The sequence below is a fragment of the Neofelis nebulosa genome, chromosome 1 (genome assembly GCF_028018385.1).
Source record: "Neofelis nebulosa isolate mNeoNeb1 chromosome 1, mNeoNeb1.pri, whole genome shotgun sequence".
Classification (NCBI taxonomy): domain Eukaryota; kingdom Metazoa; phylum Chordata; class Mammalia; order Carnivora; family Felidae; genus Neofelis; species Neofelis nebulosa.
Window position 1 is genome coordinate 65,707,992 of NC_080782.1, and position 19,403 is coordinate 65,727,394.

At 39.2% G+C, this 19,403-nt stretch overlaps 1 long non-coding RNA gene across 1 annotated transcript in view; it reads right to left on the bottom strand.

Annotated features, from left to right (window-relative positions):
• Positions 1–1,713: 1,713 nt before the first annotated feature.
• LOC131508754 (uncharacterized) overlaps positions 1,714–19,403 on the bottom strand; it is a 70,233-nt gene continuing 52,543 nt past the window's right edge. Inside the window, exons 3-5 of the long non-coding RNA XR_009260127.1 lie at positions 9,106–9,331; positions 2,329–3,090; positions 1,714–2,094 (exon numbers count right to left, since the gene is read on the bottom strand). This is a non-coding gene — a long non-coding RNA (uncharacterized LOC131508754). The remainder of the gene's footprint in view (positions 2,095–2,328; positions 3,091–9,105; positions 9,332–19,403) is intronic.

Here is a 19,403-nt window from a genome sequence, read left to right on the forward strand (position 1 = left end):
CTGGCTGCATATAGCAAAAGCGTGGATCTTTCTGCCCACGTCCTGTCCCGGTGCCATTTAAATAAACTTACTAAGTTGCACTGTAAAAACATCTCAAGAATTCTTTCTTGACCATCAGCGTTCAATGATCCCGCAACACCATATACATGCACATGACTACATATGCAAAAACATAAAAGATACAGAGTAAACAATAAATGCCTACCTTAAACCACAAGTCCAGCAGTTCCTTGCTGAAGAAACCAGTGGTGAGTTGCCACGACAACCAAAGCCCTGGAGAAGGACTGTGGGCTGGGAGAGGGGTTTGGAGGTAAGCAGGTGGCTGGAAATTTGTTTAAAAACAAACCTTTTTTTAAAAGGATAATATTAAAAAAAAAAGTGATATGAGCACTTGGTAACAAATATAGAAAATACAAAAGGGAATAGAGTAAAAAAAGTAAGTTTACCTCCTGTGTCTCCAAATTCCCCTCTGAAAAACATTATTAAATTTTTGTGTGGTCTTCCAGAGACAGTTTAAGTGTAAAAAAGCACCTTTGGAAAGGTAGATTGGTCTGTATATATCCTTCCCACACCACCACCGCCCAGCAAAAATAGCAGCCTTCCTTACATAAATTGTTTTCTTTGGTAAGCACACATAATCTATAGAATATGCTAATATCTCATTCTATTTCATGGATGAGTCTTTAATGACATGCATGTATAATAGTTTATTTAACTGATCCCCTTAATCGATAGTGTCCTTGAATTTGCTTTTAGAACAATACTGCAGAAGGGTCGCCCTGAGGGACTCAGTCTGTTAAGCTCGGGTTGTCTGTTGGCTCAGGTCATGATCTCACAGTTCATGAGTTCAAGCCCCACATCCGTGCTGCCAGCACAGAGCCTGTTTGGGATTCCCTCTCTCTCCTTCTCTCTCTGCCCTTCCTCTGCTCCTGCTATAAATAAACAAACTTAAAAAATAAAAATATATATATATTAAAAAAGAACAACACTGCAGTAAATATGCTTATAAACTTGCCTATGCAAGTTTCATTGTGCATATATGCACTTTTTTATTTGAATAGATATTGCCAAAATGAAAGCATTCTAACAATCTCTATTTCCATCGGCAACATAGGGAAGTGTCATAAGATCCTAAATACTAAATGAATCCACATGTAAAGCACATACTCTGATGAAGGCCTTAGCAAATAAGGCCCTTCTCTTTCCTCCATATTCTTCTCTACCCCAGTGCAACCACAAATTCTTATAGACTTCAAAGCTTTTTAGACTCCAAAGAATACCCATGAAGTCCACTAAAATCTTGGGGTAGGAGACCATTTGGTGTCTAGCTTTCCTTCCTTAAACTTTTCAGGAATTTTCTTCATATGCTAGCTTTTTTTTTTTTTTTTTTTTCCTACAAACACAGAGGATTTCTGTCTCTGGGTTCCAGATAAAGAAACTAAAGAAGTGGGGCGCCTGGGTGGCGCAGTCGGTTGGGCGTCCGACTTCAGCCAGGTCACGATCTCGCGGTCCGTGGGTTCGAGCCCCGCGTCAGGCTCTGGGCTGATGGCTCAGAGCCTGGAGCCTGTTTCCGATTCTGTGTCTCCCTCTCTCTCTGCCCCTCCCCCGTTCATGCTCTGTCTCTCTCTGTCCCAAAAATAAATAAATGTTGAAAAAAAAAAAAAAAAAAAAAAAAGAAACTAAAGAAGAAAAAGGCAAAATGTTCTGCTCCAGATCACATGGTTGTTAGTGGACAGAGCAAAGATTAGAACTCAGCTGTGACTGATTCCAAAACCTACACTCTTGATTCTCAGTTCCTGAAACCTCCATGTTATAAACATAATTCTTCATATTTCTGTATTAATTTTATATTTTTGTACATTATGTGTGTTTTTATTTCATTTTCCCTTGTGCTCTTTTTCTATATTCTGTAAACAGAAACATTAGGACCTCAGTTGTGATAAGTGTATCCTGCTGGTCTTCACTGAGATGGTGCATGGTACAACTGTTTTGAAGGTGGAACAGCATACGTGTGGGGGCTATGTGATTGAAGGCAGAGAATCTCAAAGGAGAGAAAATTCAGGGAAACAGAGGCATTGGCCATTTTTTTTTAAACTTGTATTTAGAGGGGCGCCTGGGTGGCGCAGTCGGTTGAGCGTCCGACTTCAGCCAGGTCACGATCTCGCAGTCCGTGAGTTCGAGCCCCGCGTCAGGCTCTGGGCTGATGGCTCGGAGCCTGGAGCCTGTTTCCGATTCTGTGTCTCCCTCTCTCTCTGCCCCTCCCCCGTTCATGCTCTGTCTCTCTCTGTCCCAAAAATAAATAAAAAACGTTGAAAAAAAATTTTAAACTTGTATTTAGAAAAATAATCAAATTTACAGAAAAGTTGCAAGAACACTGCTAATCCGATGGCCCGGGTTCACCTAGTTTTAGCATTTTGTTTCCTTTGCTCTCTCTACCCATATACATATCTTTTCCTAAATGTTTGGGAGTAAGTTGCATATATCATTACACTTTGCCCCTAAATTTTTCAGTGAATATTTCCTAAGAGCAAGGATATTCTGTTTCCTATCTCCAGGATAGTTATAAACTTTGGTAATTTGAACAATAACATAGAATTTTGTCTACTGTATTTCAGTGATGTCAGTTTAGCCAGTAATATCCTTTAGAGCATTTCTCCAGTACACGATCTAGTCTAGGATCTGATATTCTATTGAGTTATCATATCTCCTTAGACTCCTTGAATCTATAAAAATCCCTCAGCATTTCTGTAATCATTTTGATATTCATATTTTTAAAGAATTTGTCTGATGGACTTTTTATAGTCCCTTTGTCACCAAAATTTCTCTTTCAGGAGCTGATCTTTGCTCAACTCTGAGGGATATTTTTACATATGGGAGTCTTTGGATTTTTAGGGTCACTCAGGGCAGAATCAGGATATAAATAATAACAGATATAAATAATAACAGGATATAAATAATAACAGAGATGACAGGATGTATAGAGGGGATTTTCAGGGGGTGAGGGAGACATCCTACAGTGAAGGAAGAGTAGACAAGGAAAGAAGGAAGCTTGAAGTTTAAGTCCTTTGATAGTGGGGAGCTTTGGAGAAGCTGTTGTTACAAAAGAAAACAGGAAAGAACCTGTCACTTCAGGCAAATGATGGCAGATATACTACACAAACCCTTTAAACAACTGTCTTAAAGATGCTCAAGGAATTAAAGGAAGAGGGGCATGTGGGTGGCTCAGTCAGTTAAGCAGTCGACTTCAGCTCAGGTCATGATCTCGGAGCTCATGAGTTCGAGCCCCATGTCAGGCTGTGTGCTGACAGCTCAGAGCCTGGAGACTGCTTCAGATTCCGTGATCTGTCTCTCTCTTCCTCTACCCCACTTGTGCTCTGTCTCTCACATACTCTCTCTCTCTCTCTCTCTCTCTCTCTCAAATAAATAAGCATTAAAAAATTTTTAAAGAATTGAAGATATGGAGAAAGCAAAAAAAAAAAAAATTATGTGAACAAAATGGAAATACAAATAAAAAAATAGAAAACCTAAAAAGAAACCAAGAAGATATTCTGGAGATGAAAAGTACAATAACTAAAATGAAAAATTCCCTAAAGGTATTCAAAGGCAGATTTGAACAGGCAAAAGAAAAAAAATCAATGAACTTGAAGATAAGATCATGGCCATTATTGAATCTGAGAAACAGGAAAGGGAAAAGATTGAAGAAAAGTGAACAGAGTGTAAGGAACCTGTGGGATACTATCAAGTAAACCAACATATACACATTATAGGGGTCCAAGAGAGAGAAAGGGGGTACTAAGAAAGTATTTGAAGAAATAAGGGCTTAAAACTTCCCAAGTTTGGGGTGCCTGGTGGTTCAGTCAGTTAAGTGTCCAACTTTTGGTTTCTCAGGTCATGATCTCCAGGTTCATGAGTTCAAGCCCCATGTCAGGCTCTGCACTGACAGTGTGGAGCCTGCTTGGGGTTCATTCTCTCTCTTTCTCTCTCTCTCTCTTTCTCTCTCTCTCTCTCTCTCTCTGTATACACACACACACACACACACACACACACACACACACACACAATCTCACTCTCAAAATAAATAAATAAACTTAAAAAAAAATTCCCAAGTTTGATAAAAGACAAATATAAACATCCAAGAAGCTCAACAAACTCCAAGTAAGATGGACTCAAAAAGACCCACACCAAGACAGATTATAAGCAAATTTTCAAAAACCAGAATGTATGAAAACAGAGAATCATGAAAGTAGCAAGAGAGAAACAACTCATCACATACAAGGGATCCTCAATAAGATCATGAACAGACTTTCATCACAAGTTTCATAGGCCATAAGGCAGTGAGTTGATACGGTCAAAGTGCCAGAACAACAACAAAAAAGTGTCAACCAAGAATCTTACATCCACCAAAACTGTCCTTGGAAAGTGAGAGAGAAATTAAGACATTCCTAGATACACTAAAGCTAAGGGAGCTTGTTACCACTAGATTTTTCCTATAAGAAATGCTCAAAAGTCCTACAGGATGAAAAGAAAAAAACAACAGAAAATAAAACTCAAAACAATATGAAAAAATATAGATCTCAATAAAGGTAAATACATGGGCAATTACAAAAGCCGGTATTTTTGTAACAATGGTTTGTAACTTCATGTTTTATTTTCTACATGATTTAAGAGACTAATATATTTTTTTAATTATGAGTCTAAAAACTAGTGTTATTGTAACCTTTTTTTGTAACTCCACATTTAGTTTTCTACATAAATTAAGAAACTAAAGCACTTAAAGGAATTACTACCTTACAGGGGCACCTGGGTGGCTCAGTTGGTTAAGCATCTGACTTCAGCTCAGGTCACCATCTTATGGTTTGTGAGTTCAAGCCCTGTGTCAGGCTTTGCATCGACAGTGAGGTGCCTGCCTGGGATTCTCTTTCTCTCTCTGTCCCTCCCTCACTTGCTCTCTCTCTCTCTCTCTTTCTCTCTCTCTCAAAATAAGTAAATGAACTTTTTTAAATTTTTTTAATGTTTATTTATTTTTGAGACAGAGAGAGAGACAGAGCAAGAACAGAGAGAGGGAGACACAGAATCTGAAGCAGGCTCCAGGCTCTGAGCTGTCAGCACAGAGCCCGACGTGGGGCTTGAACTCACAAACTATGAGATCATGACCTGAGCTGAAGTTGGATGCTTAACTGACTGAGCCACCCAGGCGCCCCTATAAATAAATGAACTTTAAAAAAAAATTACTTTAAGTTCTTTAAAAATACTTTAAAATTCTTTAAAAAGAATTAGTACTTTACATTTGGGGGCACACAACGTATAAAGATGTAATTCTGTAACATCAACAACTAAAAAGGGTGAAGACAAAGCTATTAAGGGAGCAGAGTTTTTGTATGTTGTTGAAATCAAGTTAAGTTAGATTGTTAAAACTTTGGGATATTAAATATAATCCCTATAGTAACCACAATGAAAATAGCTATAGAACATATACAAAAGGAATTAGAACAGAATTGAAATATTTTGAGACAAAAATAAACTAAGCATAAAAGAAGACACTAATGTAGGAAATAAAGGACTGAAAAAAAGCCATAAGATATGTAGAAAATAAATAGAAAAATGACAGAAGTAATCCCTGCTGATAAGTAATTAAGTGTAAACAGATTAAACTCTCCAATGAAAAGACAGAGATTGGCAGAATGGATAGAATATGTGAGCCAACTATATGCTGTCTATAAGAGCTCACTTTAGATCCAAAGACACAAATAGATTGAAAGCGAAAGAATGGAAGAAGATATTCCATGAAAATAACCAAAAGGGAGCAAGTTGGCCTTATTAATATCAAACACAATGGACTTTAAACCGAAAAAGTTTATAAGAGCCAAAGAAAAACATTGTGTATTAATTAAAGGCTCAATACAGCTAAAAGATATAACAATTATAAACATTTATGTACCTATTGACAGATCATCAAAATATATGTGGCCAAAACTGAAATCTGTTTTTATCAGTATTTGTAAAAAAAAAATAGAGATATAAATCAACTAAGGGATGCCTATACCTAACCTCCAGAACACACGGACTCTTGTTTTATCTGTTCTTCTTCCCACTTTAATAAACCATTTGTAAAGAAACACACCTGAAGTGGAAATTCTTCAGAAATATTAGAATATCATCCTTCTAGAGGAATAGGATAGACTGGGAAGAGGGTAGAGTGGCAACTAGGACTCCTATTCAAAGTTCACAGTCAAATCTAGGGGGCCGTATACAGAGCTCCAGGGGAAAATCTCTGGATATCAAGGTCCTGGATTGGATAATTAAAAAGTTCAGCATACCCACAGCAGAACAGAGTCCTACAATACTCACTTTTCAGTTATCTTCCTATACAGAATCTTGGTCTCTGGACCAAACCCTTAGGTCAAGGCTAAAATGCAGAGCAATGATGATCCTCTAAAAGCCTTTGAGAAGATTCCAAAAACCCAGCTCTAGCCTCCAGGACCAGAATCCTACCTGATAGAGTAAACTGCCCCTCTATGTCTGAGAATCTGCACACTTCTTAAGCAGAAGGATAACTGACTGAAAGGTTGTTGCAGATCACATATTGAAAACAGGTTCTTACTTGAATTTATCAAAGAAACATCAATAGAAAATATTTTTATCCATTTTAAAAATGAATAACAGAGAAGGAACACAGAGATCCATGAATTCAATGCAGAAGACATATTGTTCATGAATAATGAATAACTCTCTTGCCTAGAGACAGTATAGTGTGATTCCCAGCTGCTCATTCTTTTCTTGTCCCTTAGTGTAAACACAGAGTAAAGAAAAGACTGGCCTCACATGACCTTACGCTCTCATATCAATCTCTTACCAATTAACCCAGGTCCTGGATCCCACTGAATCATTCTCCTGGCATTCTGAACTTCCAAATTTCCCTATTCTACCACCACTAGAATTCAATTAATTCAGTCAGATTTGATTTCCATCCTGCTGAACACCATTTCACAGAGCTACTCTCCACCTAGCACCTACTGTTGGGCTCTTTTATGTCAATATTCTCAGGAATGGGCCACTGACACCTGCCTATTTCACCTTCCCCTGGTGGCCAGCATCTGCCAAATACTTGTTCCTTCCCACTTCCTGACACTGTTCTCCAGCAAAACCTTCCTCCACTTCAACTTCCTCTGGGGAGACCCTATAAGCAGGTGTATGGAAACTAACAGCATCTTTTCCCACACACTTTATATCTTCAGGAGCATCTGAAGACATCAGTTATAACAAGAATGGATTTCTGAACTTGGGACAAGAAAGGAACAAAAAAGCGATCATGTATAAATTCTAGAAATAGCTTAGAATCACTTGCTGATGAGTGGGACACCATAGCCTCCCAACCATTCTGAAGCACTGGGGGCAAACCAAGCAGCTGACCAGTCATCACAATTTCCCATTTCTTAAAACTTTGGAGAACCATATGCAACATAAATGGAGCTGGATCTTCTGGAATGTCCTCATCAGGCACAAGTCCCTGATGAACACAATCCTGGTCTTTGGTAGCGATTCCCCCATTAGCATCTCCAGCTGTCTCATTCAATGTAATATCTAATGTTCCTACCCCTCAAAACGAAATACAAGTTAAAGAATCCCTACAGTTTCCCCAGAAACAGCCCCTGCCCTACCCCAAGGCTCAGCCTCTGCTCCTGCCTAGAACCCTGTCTGACAGACTCTCAATGCCCTCTGTTTTTAAGGGGTGAAGCAACAAGTATTCAAGGAAGATTGGATTAAGGAATCCAATAAGCTTCCATGTGAGGAGCCTAGTGAAGAAATTAGTGAAGGGGACAAGAGCATATTCTGTGATGGGGTCCAAAAGATAATCCAGCAAAAGCCTCAGTTATCCAATGCACTATTTGAAAACTGACTCTAAGAAGGAAGCAAAAAGGGAGGTGAGTCATTCAGACAATGATTTATCAAGGCATCCAAGGGAGAACCTAGTAGAGAAGCAATTGGAAAAACACCCTGAGCATACACTTGGGCAAAGTCAATCAGGGTAGGATCCCTGTGAATGTACATCATGCAGGGCTCACTGCTGACTTTATTCTACCTCCCTCCTGGAATGTCTTACACCCACAGGGAAATCAGAAACTTGGCACTCTCAGTGGTTCAGGAATGTCACGTGAATAGCCCTTGGGGCTGTCCTTCATTGATCTAGCCACTTGACAGGTGCTAGAATCTCATCACCCCCGCCCCCAAAAAAAGACCTTCTGAGCTATTGAGCTGAGAAACATCCAAAATCTAAATGGGGATCTGAGTGGTCCGTAACCAAGGAATGGCCCCACCACTGAGAATCTTGGGGACCCAAGATCTAGCAAAAACTTTTCTTAAAGACCATGTTTTTAGTAAGATACAGCTCAAATTGAAGGTTGAGCCACATAGTCATGCTCATTGCACTTCCACAGAAGAATCACATGACTCAGGACAGTTTGGTGGCTAAAAGCTCACAACCCCATATGCAGTGTGTGCACAGTGGAGACATGGCCACTTCCCAGATTCTTTCTATTCACATGGAGGACAAAGGAGAATGCTGGATGCAGGATCGTGGAGCCCCTAGCCTTCAGGACCCAGGTAAGAGTCAGAAGACAAATGCAGACCCAAATGAAGTGGAAGAGGGCCCTAAGCCAAATCAGTAGAACATCTATAAGAAAATGCAGGATTAGAGACCTTCCACACCAGGGAAAGAGCAACCTGCTCAGGACAGAAGATTAGCAGAGACCTTTGAAGCAAGAACACCTCAGGTCCTGGAACAGAAGGGACAGGCTCTTCATAAACCTAAGTTCAGACAAATAAGGAGTCGTTTGCTTCAGAGGCTTCAGTTCAAGGCAAAAGGCAAATGTCAGCAAGGTCCTCTGATAAAAGTCACATTGGTGTTAGCCTTTGTAGAGAGCCCAGGACCTTTTCAAACCAGAATAGGCTTTATGGGTGTGAGGATACCGTCAAGGGCCTGATGCCAGAGGGGAGACTATGGTTTAGGATGTGTTTCATGCACAGAAGGAAAGTCAGAATAAGGAGGAACCCCAGACCCAGGCAGAGCCCACAGCTGGACATTCCTGTGATTACAGAACCTCCTACCTTGAGCAAAGTGATAAGTGCAACAGCATCTGAAGGCTTGAATTTTCTAAGTAGAAGCAGGCAGTTAGGAGAAAAAGACAGACACCCTGAGAAAATTATGGAATTCATAGAGCAGCAACTCCTTCCACGTTCCCAGGAGTCAATGGTGTCAGGTTCTACTTCTACTTAGCCAGAAAGTCTTCCTCTAACTCCTCCTAGGTAGAGAATTTCATAAATCTTTCATTCCCTGTAGAGAAAAAATAGCACTCCTATTAATATATTCTCCAAAGAGTATATTTTACTTTCCAAACAGATTTATTCCTTCTCATAGGAGCATGGTATGTGTTTAGTCGATGTCACATTTGAGATCAAGGTTTATAGGATATCAGTAGCTTGGACTAGAAAAAGGAAAAAGATTAACTTCAGTGCCTACTGATTGCCTGCTTCACCTTCTAAACTGTGTCCCAGGCCATGGAGGGAGAGTAATAATAGCACTACAAAGTCACCACAATTCTGGCTTCCTCCATTTGTACCTGGTCACATGTCCAAATATTAAGTTCATTATTTTTCCTAATCCTTTCATTAGAAAGGAAAAAAAAAATGTCCCTATGCATATTTTCAGGAGCCTTCAAAAGTGACGAGATCAAATGAAGACCCAATCCCAGGATCTGGCTCAAGCAGTCCTATCCCCTCAATATTTTCACTTGATTTTTTTTTAATGTTATATTTATTTTTGAGAAAGAGAGCATGAAAGCAGGGCAGGGGAAGAGAGAAGGGGGAGAGAGGATCCAAAGTGGGCTCTTGGGCTCCACAGGAGCAAGCCCGATGTGGGGCTTGAACTCACAAATTGCAAGATCATGACCTGAGCTGAAATCAGATGCTCAACCAACTGAGCCATCCAGGTGCCCCTCAGTATCTTCACTTTATACAACTCGAGGGTAAACCGTAGGGTGGGTGGGGTTATACAGATATAATAGAGCAATAAATTCTCCACTTAACCTCCAGGGACAGTAGGAGATAACCAGCCTCATATATCACAAAAGTAAGAAATAGAAGTTTAGAATGGCTCACCCTAAATTCAGAAGGGTTAGGAGACATTTACATTCCTATATCTCTTGGTGTGAGACTAGTTGACATCCACACCTAATAGTCCTTCCCCTTTAATGAAAGCTGAGTAGATGGGCAGTAAAAACGTGGAGCAGTCAACTCCTTGTCCTTCTACCCTTTTCCATATTCTAGAGAATTACTGAACACAGAACTGAAGTGTGTGTGATGGCAGGGGAATTGTCAAGGAGGCTGCTGGGGACTGGTTCATCTCTCTGTCCCAAATGATAAGTGACAGCTCTGTGTAAAAGGGCATAAGTAGGAACATGTATGTAGTGACCTTGGCTTCTGACACCTGAACACTATGGATGTCCAGGGGTGGGGTAGTAAAGCAGCTTTCTTTATTCTTCTACCCTCTGACAGATGAATGACAAAGAAAAGGGAAGAAAGATCTTATCAAAGCTTGGAAGGGAAGAAAAACATTCTCTATACAAGCTTGCAAGTCTCTATATAATCTTCAAGTAATATTCAGTTTGCCCTCCTGGACTGGGGTGGAACTGGTTTCGGAGCATGAGTGTTGACTCTAGTCTTGAGCCAGCTCTTCCCACTTCCCACCCTAAAAAGTGACTTTTTTGCACTTTTAAAAAATTATTAAGTGTCACACAGAGCCGAGTGGGCTTTGTCATAGTACATTTTTAGAGTACTGCTATGGAAAAATCCTAGATGATCAGAACAAAACACAGTAAAAGGGTATTTGCTACTTAAGGACCTTTAGTGTCTGTAATGTTAATATATCTTGGAACAAATATTCAACTCATAATGAGATCTCTCTGTTTTATATTTACCTTCTATAAAATGTTCCATCTGATGGGGCGCCTGGGTGGCGCAGTCGGTTAAGCGTCCGACTTCAGCCAGGTCACGATCTCGCGGTCCGTGAGTTCGAGCCCCGCGTCAGGCTCTGGGCTGATGGCTCGGAGCCTGGAGCCTGTTTCCGATTCGTGTCTCCCTCTCTCTCTGCCCCTCTCCCGTTCATGCTCTGCCTCTCTCTGTCCCAAAAATAAAAAATAAAAAAATTAAAAAAAATAAAAAAAAAAAATGTTCCATCTGAAAGCAAAAGGATGACCCGGATGTCAATGGTGGTCAATATGAGGAAAAGAGTAGTGCAGTGAGTGGGAAACAAGGAAAATGACTGAAGGACATCAGAATGAACTAGAAATAGGAGGAATGAGAATATTCATCATTTTCATCATGATAGCCACCCCACTGACACAAACACACACACACACACACACACACACACACACACACACACAACCATACCCAGGCCCACCCCTTTGTGGCAGCTGACAGTCCCAGGGCCATCCCCATAAGAAGTGTGTTTAGGGTTTATCTTTGAGCATCAAGTCAATATCTTCATGAATATTGTCAGACATGATATGGCCCTCTCTGAGGAAGGTGATCTTGGGGCCTCTTCAAGCTGTGCTTCATGACAATATCTAGGGCCCTTGTATTAGTTTCTGAGATCTTCCATAACAAATTACCACAAACTTTATGGCTTAATACAACAAATTTATTATCTCACCATTCTAGAGTCAGAAGTTCAAAATCAAGATGTCAGCCACACTATATAAAGAAAACCCTAAAGACTCCACCAAAAAACTACTGGAACTGATCAATGAATTTAGTAAAGTTGCAGGATACAAAATCAATATACAGAAATCCATTGCATTTCTATAAACTAATAATGAAGTAGTGGAAAGGGAAATTAAGAAAACAGTCTCATTTAAAACTGCACCCAAAATGATAAGATACCTAGGAGTAAACTTAACCAAGGAGGTAAAAGATCTGTACTTTGAAAACTACAAAACATTGGTGAAAGAAATTGAAGATGGTGCAAACAAATGGAAAGACATTCCGTGCTCATGGGTTGGAAGAACAAATATTGTTAAAAAGTCCATACTGCCCAAAGCTATCAAAATACCAACAGTATTTTTCACAGAACTAGAAAAAAAAAACAGAACCTAAAATGTGTATGGACTCAGAAAAGACCCTGAATAGCCAAAGCAATCTTGAAAACAAAACTGGAGGTATCAAAATCTCAGATTTCAAGATATACTACAAAGCTATAGCAATCAAAACTGTATGGTACTGGCACAAAAAATAGACACATAGATCAGTGGAACAGAATTGAGAGCCCAGAAATAAACCCACAATTATATGGTCAGTTAATATTCAACAAAGCAGAAAAGAGTATTAAATGGGAAAAAGACAGTCTCTTCAACAAATGATGTTGGGAGAACTGTACAGCTACATGCAAAAGAATGAAACTGGACCACTTTCTTACACCATGCACAAAAATAAACTCAAAATGGATTAAGTACCTAAATGTGACACCTGAAGCCATAAAAATCCTAGAAGAGAACATAGGCAGTAATTTCTCTGACATCAGCCACAGCAACTTTTTTCTAGATATGTCTCCTAAGACAAGGGAAACAAAAGCAAAAATAAACTATTGGGACTGCATCAAAATAAAAAGCTTCTGCACAGCAAAGAAAGCAACCAACAAAATTAAAAAACAATCTACTGAATGAGAGAAGATATTTACAAATGACACATCCAAAAAAGGGTTAGTATCCAAAATATATAAAGAACTTATACAACCCAACACCCAAAAAACAAATAATCTAATTTAAAAATGGGCAAAACATAAACAGACATTGCTCCAAAGAAGACATCCAGATGGCCAACGGACACATGAAAAGATGCTCAACATCACTCATCATCAGGGAAATGCAAATCAAAACTACAATGAGAAATCACCTCACACCTGTCAGAACAGCTAAAATCAAAAACACAAGAAACATCAAGTGGAGAGGATGTGGAGAAAAAGGAACCCTCATGCAAAGTTCATGGGAATGCAAACTGGTGCAGCCACTGTGAAAACCAGTATGAAGATTCCTCAAAAAATTGAAAATAGACCTTATTTTCCAGTAATTCCACTAGTGGATATTTACCCAGAGAACACAAAAACACTAATTTGAAAAGATATATGCACCTCTATATTTATTGCACTATTATTTACAAAAGACAAATTATGGAAGCCCCCAAGTGTCCATTAATAGATGAATGGATAAAGAAGATATGGTATACATATCTACGTCTATATCTATATAATATCTATATCTGTGTCTATATCTAATAATATTCCATTGTGTGTGTTTTCAGCCATAAAAAAGAATGAAATCTTGCCATTTGCAACAACGTGGATGGATCTAGAGAGTACAAGCAAAAAAATCAGAGAAAGACAAATACCATATGATTTCACTTATATGTGTAATTTAAGATATAAAACAGAGAAAAAAAGAGACAAAAAACAGACTCTTACCTCTAGAGAATAAACTGATGGTTACCAGAGGGGAGGTGGGTGGGAGGATGGGTGAAAGAGGTGAAGGGGATTAAGAGTACACTTATTATGATGAGCCCTGAGTAATGTATAGAACAGTTGAATCATTCTAATTGCACACCAGAAACTAATATAACACTGTATGTTAATGATATTGGAATTAAAATTTTAAATTTTAAATTAAAAACACAAGAAAATCAAGATGTCAGCAGGACCACATTCCCTACAAAGTCTCCAGGAGAGAAATTTTCCTTGCCTCTCCCAATGTCTGGTAGCTTCTGGTGTCCCTTGGCTCATGGCAGCATAACCCCAACCTCCCCCCACCTTCACATGGCCTTCCTCTCTAAGCATCTCTATGACCAGTCTGTCTCTCCTATTATAAAGATCAGTACGCAAAACTCAGTTGCATTTCTATATATTAGAAATGAGCAACCAGAAATTAAAATAAAAACACTCTTTACACATAGCATTGGAAAATATGAAATACTTAGGGTTAAATCCGACAAAAGCTGTGAAAGATCTGTAAGCTAAAAACTACAAAATATAGCTGAGAAAAAAATTACAGATGATGTAAACAAATGGAGAGCGAGCCCATGGCTTGAAAAACCCAATATTGATAAGAAGTCAATTCTCCCCAGTTTGATCAATGTAATACCAATCAAGATGCGGCAGGCATTTTTTTTTAATTGACAAACTGATTCTAAAGTTCATGTGAAATGGAAAAAAAACTAGAATAGCCAAAACAACTTTGAAAGAAAGAACAAAATTGGAAAGCTACTACTACCTGATTTCAAGATTTGTTATAAAGTTTTAATAACCAAAATAGTCTGATGTTGGCATAAAAAAAGCAAATAGATCAATGATGCAATACATATATATATATTATATATATATATATATACACACACACACACATACACACACACACACACACACATATTCGACAAACACACACACACAATGGATTTTTACAATATAGACTTCATTTATTAGAATAGTTTTATATTTACAGAAAAATTGAGAAGATAGCACATAAAGTTCCTATATGTCTCTCATCAAGTTTCCCCTATTATTAACATCCTATATTCATATAATACATTTGTTATATTTAATGAACTAATGTTGATACATTGTTATTAACTAAAGTCCATCATTTACTCAAATTTCCTTAGTTTTAACTAACATCTTTTTCTGTTCCAGGATTCTACCCAAATTACATCTAGTTGTTATGTCTCCCTAGGCTCCTCTTAGCTATGACAGTTTCTCAGACTTTCCTTGTTTTTGATGACCTTGACAGGTTTGAAGAGTGCTGGACAAGTATTTTGTAGAATATCCCCCAATTGGGATTTGTCTGATGTTTTTTTCATTAGGCTGGGAAAAAAGTGCTTATGTTGTACCAAGGTTATATACTATCAACGTGATTTATCTGATGAAGTTAACCTTGATTACCTGAGACAGTGTCTGTTACATTTCTCCACTGTAAAAGTATTCTTCCCCTCCCCTCTTTTCTATACTGTACTCTTCAGAAGAAAGTCACTACACACATCTCACACCTGAGGAGTGGACAGTTATACCCCGCTTCCTTAAGGGTGGAATATCTACATAAATTATTTGAAATGCTTTTGCAAAAGAAATTTTTCTCTTCTCATTTATTTATTTAATAACTTATATCACTATAGACTCATGGATATTTGTTTTAGACCTTGGATTATAATCCAATACTACTTTATTTACATACTGTTGATCAAATTGTTCAAATTGGCCTTTGGGAGCTCCTTGAGTTGGCTGCTGTGTTCTTTTGACAAAATCCCATCAACATAGGATTTTCCTTTTTCAGCACTTCACTTCCGGTGCTACAAGATGCTCCAGGTCCATCTTGCATATTTCCTGCCCCAGTCCTAAAATCATCCACCTCTCCAAGAAGCCCTGGATCTTTTTATTGACAAACGGTACTAAAAAACAAGATCTAGGGGTGTTGGATGACTCAGTCAGCTGAGCGCCTGACTCTTGATTTCAGCTCAGGTCATGATCCCAGGGTCATAGAATGAGCCCTGTGTCAGGTTCTGCACTGAGCATAGAGCCTGCTTAAGATTCTCTCTCTCTCCCTCTGTCTCTGTCTCTGTCTCTCTCTCTCTCTCTCTCTAATTAAAAAAAAGGAAAGAAAAGAAAAGAAAAACAAGATCTGGGCATTAGGTGTGTACTCATTGCTAATGGAGTGAATATTTGATTTTAATAAAGGTGCAAGGGCAATTCATTAGAGAAAGCAGTCCTTTTCTTTTCTTTCTTTCTTTCTTTCTTTCTTTCTTTCTTTCTTTCTTTCTTTCTTTCTTTCTTTTTTTGAGAGAAAGAGATGGGGGAGGGGCAGAGAGAGAATCCCAAGCAGGCTCTATGCTCAGGGAGGAGCACAACACAGGGCTCAATCCCACAACCATGAGATCATGATCTAAGCCGAAATGAAGAGTCAGTCGCTTAAGCGATTGAGCCACCCAGGCACCCCAGAGAAAGCAGTATTTTCAACAAATGATGCTAAAACAACTGGATATCCATATGCCAAAGAAAGAGAGAAAGAGAGACAGAGACAGAAAGAGGAAGGAAGGAAGAAAGGAAGGAAGGAAGGGAGGAAGGAAGAGGCAAAGAAAAGAACAAATAAATGGGCTTGGCTCTATACCTTGTACCATATACAAACATTACCTCAAAATCCTTCATAGACCTAAAGGTAAAACCTGAAACAATAAGACTTACAGAACAAAAACAGCAGAAAATCTTTGTGACCTTATGCTAGGCACAAATTTATTATAAAGACAGATCCATAAAAGAAAAGTTTAATAAGTTGGACTTCACCAAAACTCATGTGCTATTCTTTGGAACACTGTTAAAAGAATGAAAAGACAAGCCACATATGGAGAAAAAATGTTAATCTGACAAAGTGTTTACCTGATAAACAACTTTAATCCAGAATTTATATTTATTTTTGAATGTTTATTTATTTTTAAGTTTCTTTATCTTGAGAGAGAGGGAGAGAGTACATGTACAAGTGGGGAGGGGCAGACAGAAAGGGGAAGAAAGAGAATCCCAACCAGTCTCCACACTGTCAGCGCAGAGCCTGATGCAGAGCTCAGACCAGACTCACAAACCGTGAGATCATGGCCTGAGCCGAGACTAAGAGACAGACGCTTAACTGACTGAGCCACCAAGGTGCCTCTATTTATTTATTTTGAGAAAGCATGAAGGCATGAGCAGGGGAGAGGCAGAGAGAGAGAGAGAGAGAGAGAGAGAGAGAGAGAGAGAGAGAGAGAGAGAGAATCCCAAGCAGGCTCTGTGCTCAGCATGGAGCCTGATGCAGGGCTCAATTCCACAACCCTGGGATCACAACCTGAGCCAAAATCAAGAGTCAGACACTCAACCAACTGAGCCACCTAGGTGCCCCTAGAATTTATATTTAAATCTTACAACTCAATAAGAAAACAATTCAATTTCTTAAGCAGACAAAAGTTTTGCACACACTCTCCCAAAGTGATATATGGTTAGCAAAAAAGCACACAAAGATGCTCACCAGCATTTGTCATAGGGGAAAAACAAATCAAAACTAGAGCTATTAGAACGAATAAAATTAAAATGAATGATCATGCAAAAAGTTTAAAAGACTGGAGAAACCAGTAGAAATATGAGAGTAAAAACTCATTGAAAAATACTTTAGCAGTTTTTTAATTTAAATTTTAATTGATTACTATACAGTGCAGTATTGGTTTCAAAAGTAGATTTCAGTGATTCATCACTTACACACAAATCCACTGCTCATTACAACAAGTGCCCCTCTTGATACCCATAATCCATCTAGCCCATCTCCCACCCACCTCCTTCCATCAACCCTCAGTTTTTTCTCTATCGTTAAGAGTCTATTATGGTTTGTTTCCCTTTCTTCTCTCTCCCTCAACCCATGCCATATGTTCATTTGTTTTGTTTCTTAAATTTGACATATGAGGGAAAGCATATGATATTTGTCTTTCTCTGATTGACTTATTTTGCTTAGCATAATACACTCTAGCTCCATCCAGGTCATTGCAAGTGGCAAGATTTCATTATTTTTGATGGCTGAGTAATATTCCATTACACACACACACACACACACACACACACACACACGCATCCATTCATCAGTTGATGGGCATTTCGGCTCTCTCCATACTTTGGCTATTGTTGATAATGCTGCTATAAACATTACAGCAGCATGTACCCTTCATATGTGGGTGCATGTACCCCTTTGAATCTGTATTTTTGTATCCTTTGGGTAAATACCTAATAGATTTTAGCAGTTTCTTAAAAAGCTAAATAAATATCTACCATATGATCCAGCCATTCTACTCCAAGGTACTTAATAAAAAGATAATAAAGTATGTGTTCATACAAAGACTCGAATACAAATGTTTCTTACTTCTCTCAGTCCTGAGCACCAGCCAAAAACCTGGAGCCATATAGACACTCAAGAAATTCTGGATAGATGAAGAGACCAATGGGTGGATCAAAAGAGGAGTAGACTGGATGGAAACAGGAACAGATGACAGGTGGGCAAGAAAACAGACAGAAAGAAAGATAAATAAATGTGGTGGACAACCTATGGTGAGATAAATGGACAAAAACAAATGTACAAAAGGATGAAGATTAAGGGATGGATGAAAAGATGGACAGGAGAAAGGTAAATGGATACACAGAGAAATGGATGAATGAAGAGACACATGCATTAGATGGATAGATGGACCAATGGACAAAGAGTTCATAAGCACTTCAAGGGCAAATCATTCCTTGTTTATCTGTTTTTCCAATGCCCACAAAAGGACAAGGTATAGGTAGGGAGATGCTCAGTACGCATTTTTTTGAAGGAATGAGTGAATGACTGCCTATAGTACTAGGTTACTATGGAAAGAGTTTTGGACTAAGAGTAAAAGACCTCATTTCCATCTTTATCTGTAACCTCAAGTTGTCTATGTAAACATGGGTGACTTAACTAAATACCTTCAATTTACTCTTCTGTAAAATGGGTAGACTGGATTCAATGATTTCTAAGGTCTTTTCCAAACACTCTCTGTTCCATGACTTAAAGCTGCCCAAATCTAAGATAAGGCTATGGGATAGGAGCAGGAGCCACATTTAAGCAAATATGTGTTTATTTACAGCTTGTCCTAATGCAGAGCCGATTCCAGATCTCTGCCAACGATGGAGAGAAAAGTTAACACACTCCAGATGAGATTCTATTCAACCTGTCTGACTGGGAGTGGAAATGAAAGGCTGATAGTAGAGCCCGAGGGGTAATTAAGAGTGAAACATGAACCTCTGTGAGGGTGTACCCTCCTCAAGTTGAAAGGAAGGAGGGAAGGGCCAGGCTACACAAAGCTTCCCAAGGCCCCGGCTGATGGCCAAATGCACTCTATCCAGAAGGATGGTTGTTTGTTCACAGAGCACGTGGCCTGTCCTGCCAGAGTCGCACCTGGACTCCTAACATGCTCTGGAGTAGTAATTGGGCTGAGAACACGTCTATCATTAGTTACAGGCTGCTACGTGCCAGGCACTGTCTGTATGTCACCTCATCACTTCTCCCAACGACCCTGGGAGGCAGGAACGATGATCCTCACTCATGGAGGAGGAAAGCGTAGCCAGTAAGTGGCAGATTGAGAACTTGAACCCAGAGGACTTTGGCTGCCTGTCTGTTGGACAGCTGCCCTGGAACTGGTCAGGTAACAATGCGGAGACTTCAGACTTCATGCCACGCCAAACTGCAGGGACACCCTCTGGAGCTTGCCTGATCCCTCTACAATGTGCTTTCCCACTGATTCAGGCCCACAATGTTGATCCATCACTCCCGCTTTGTAGATGGGAC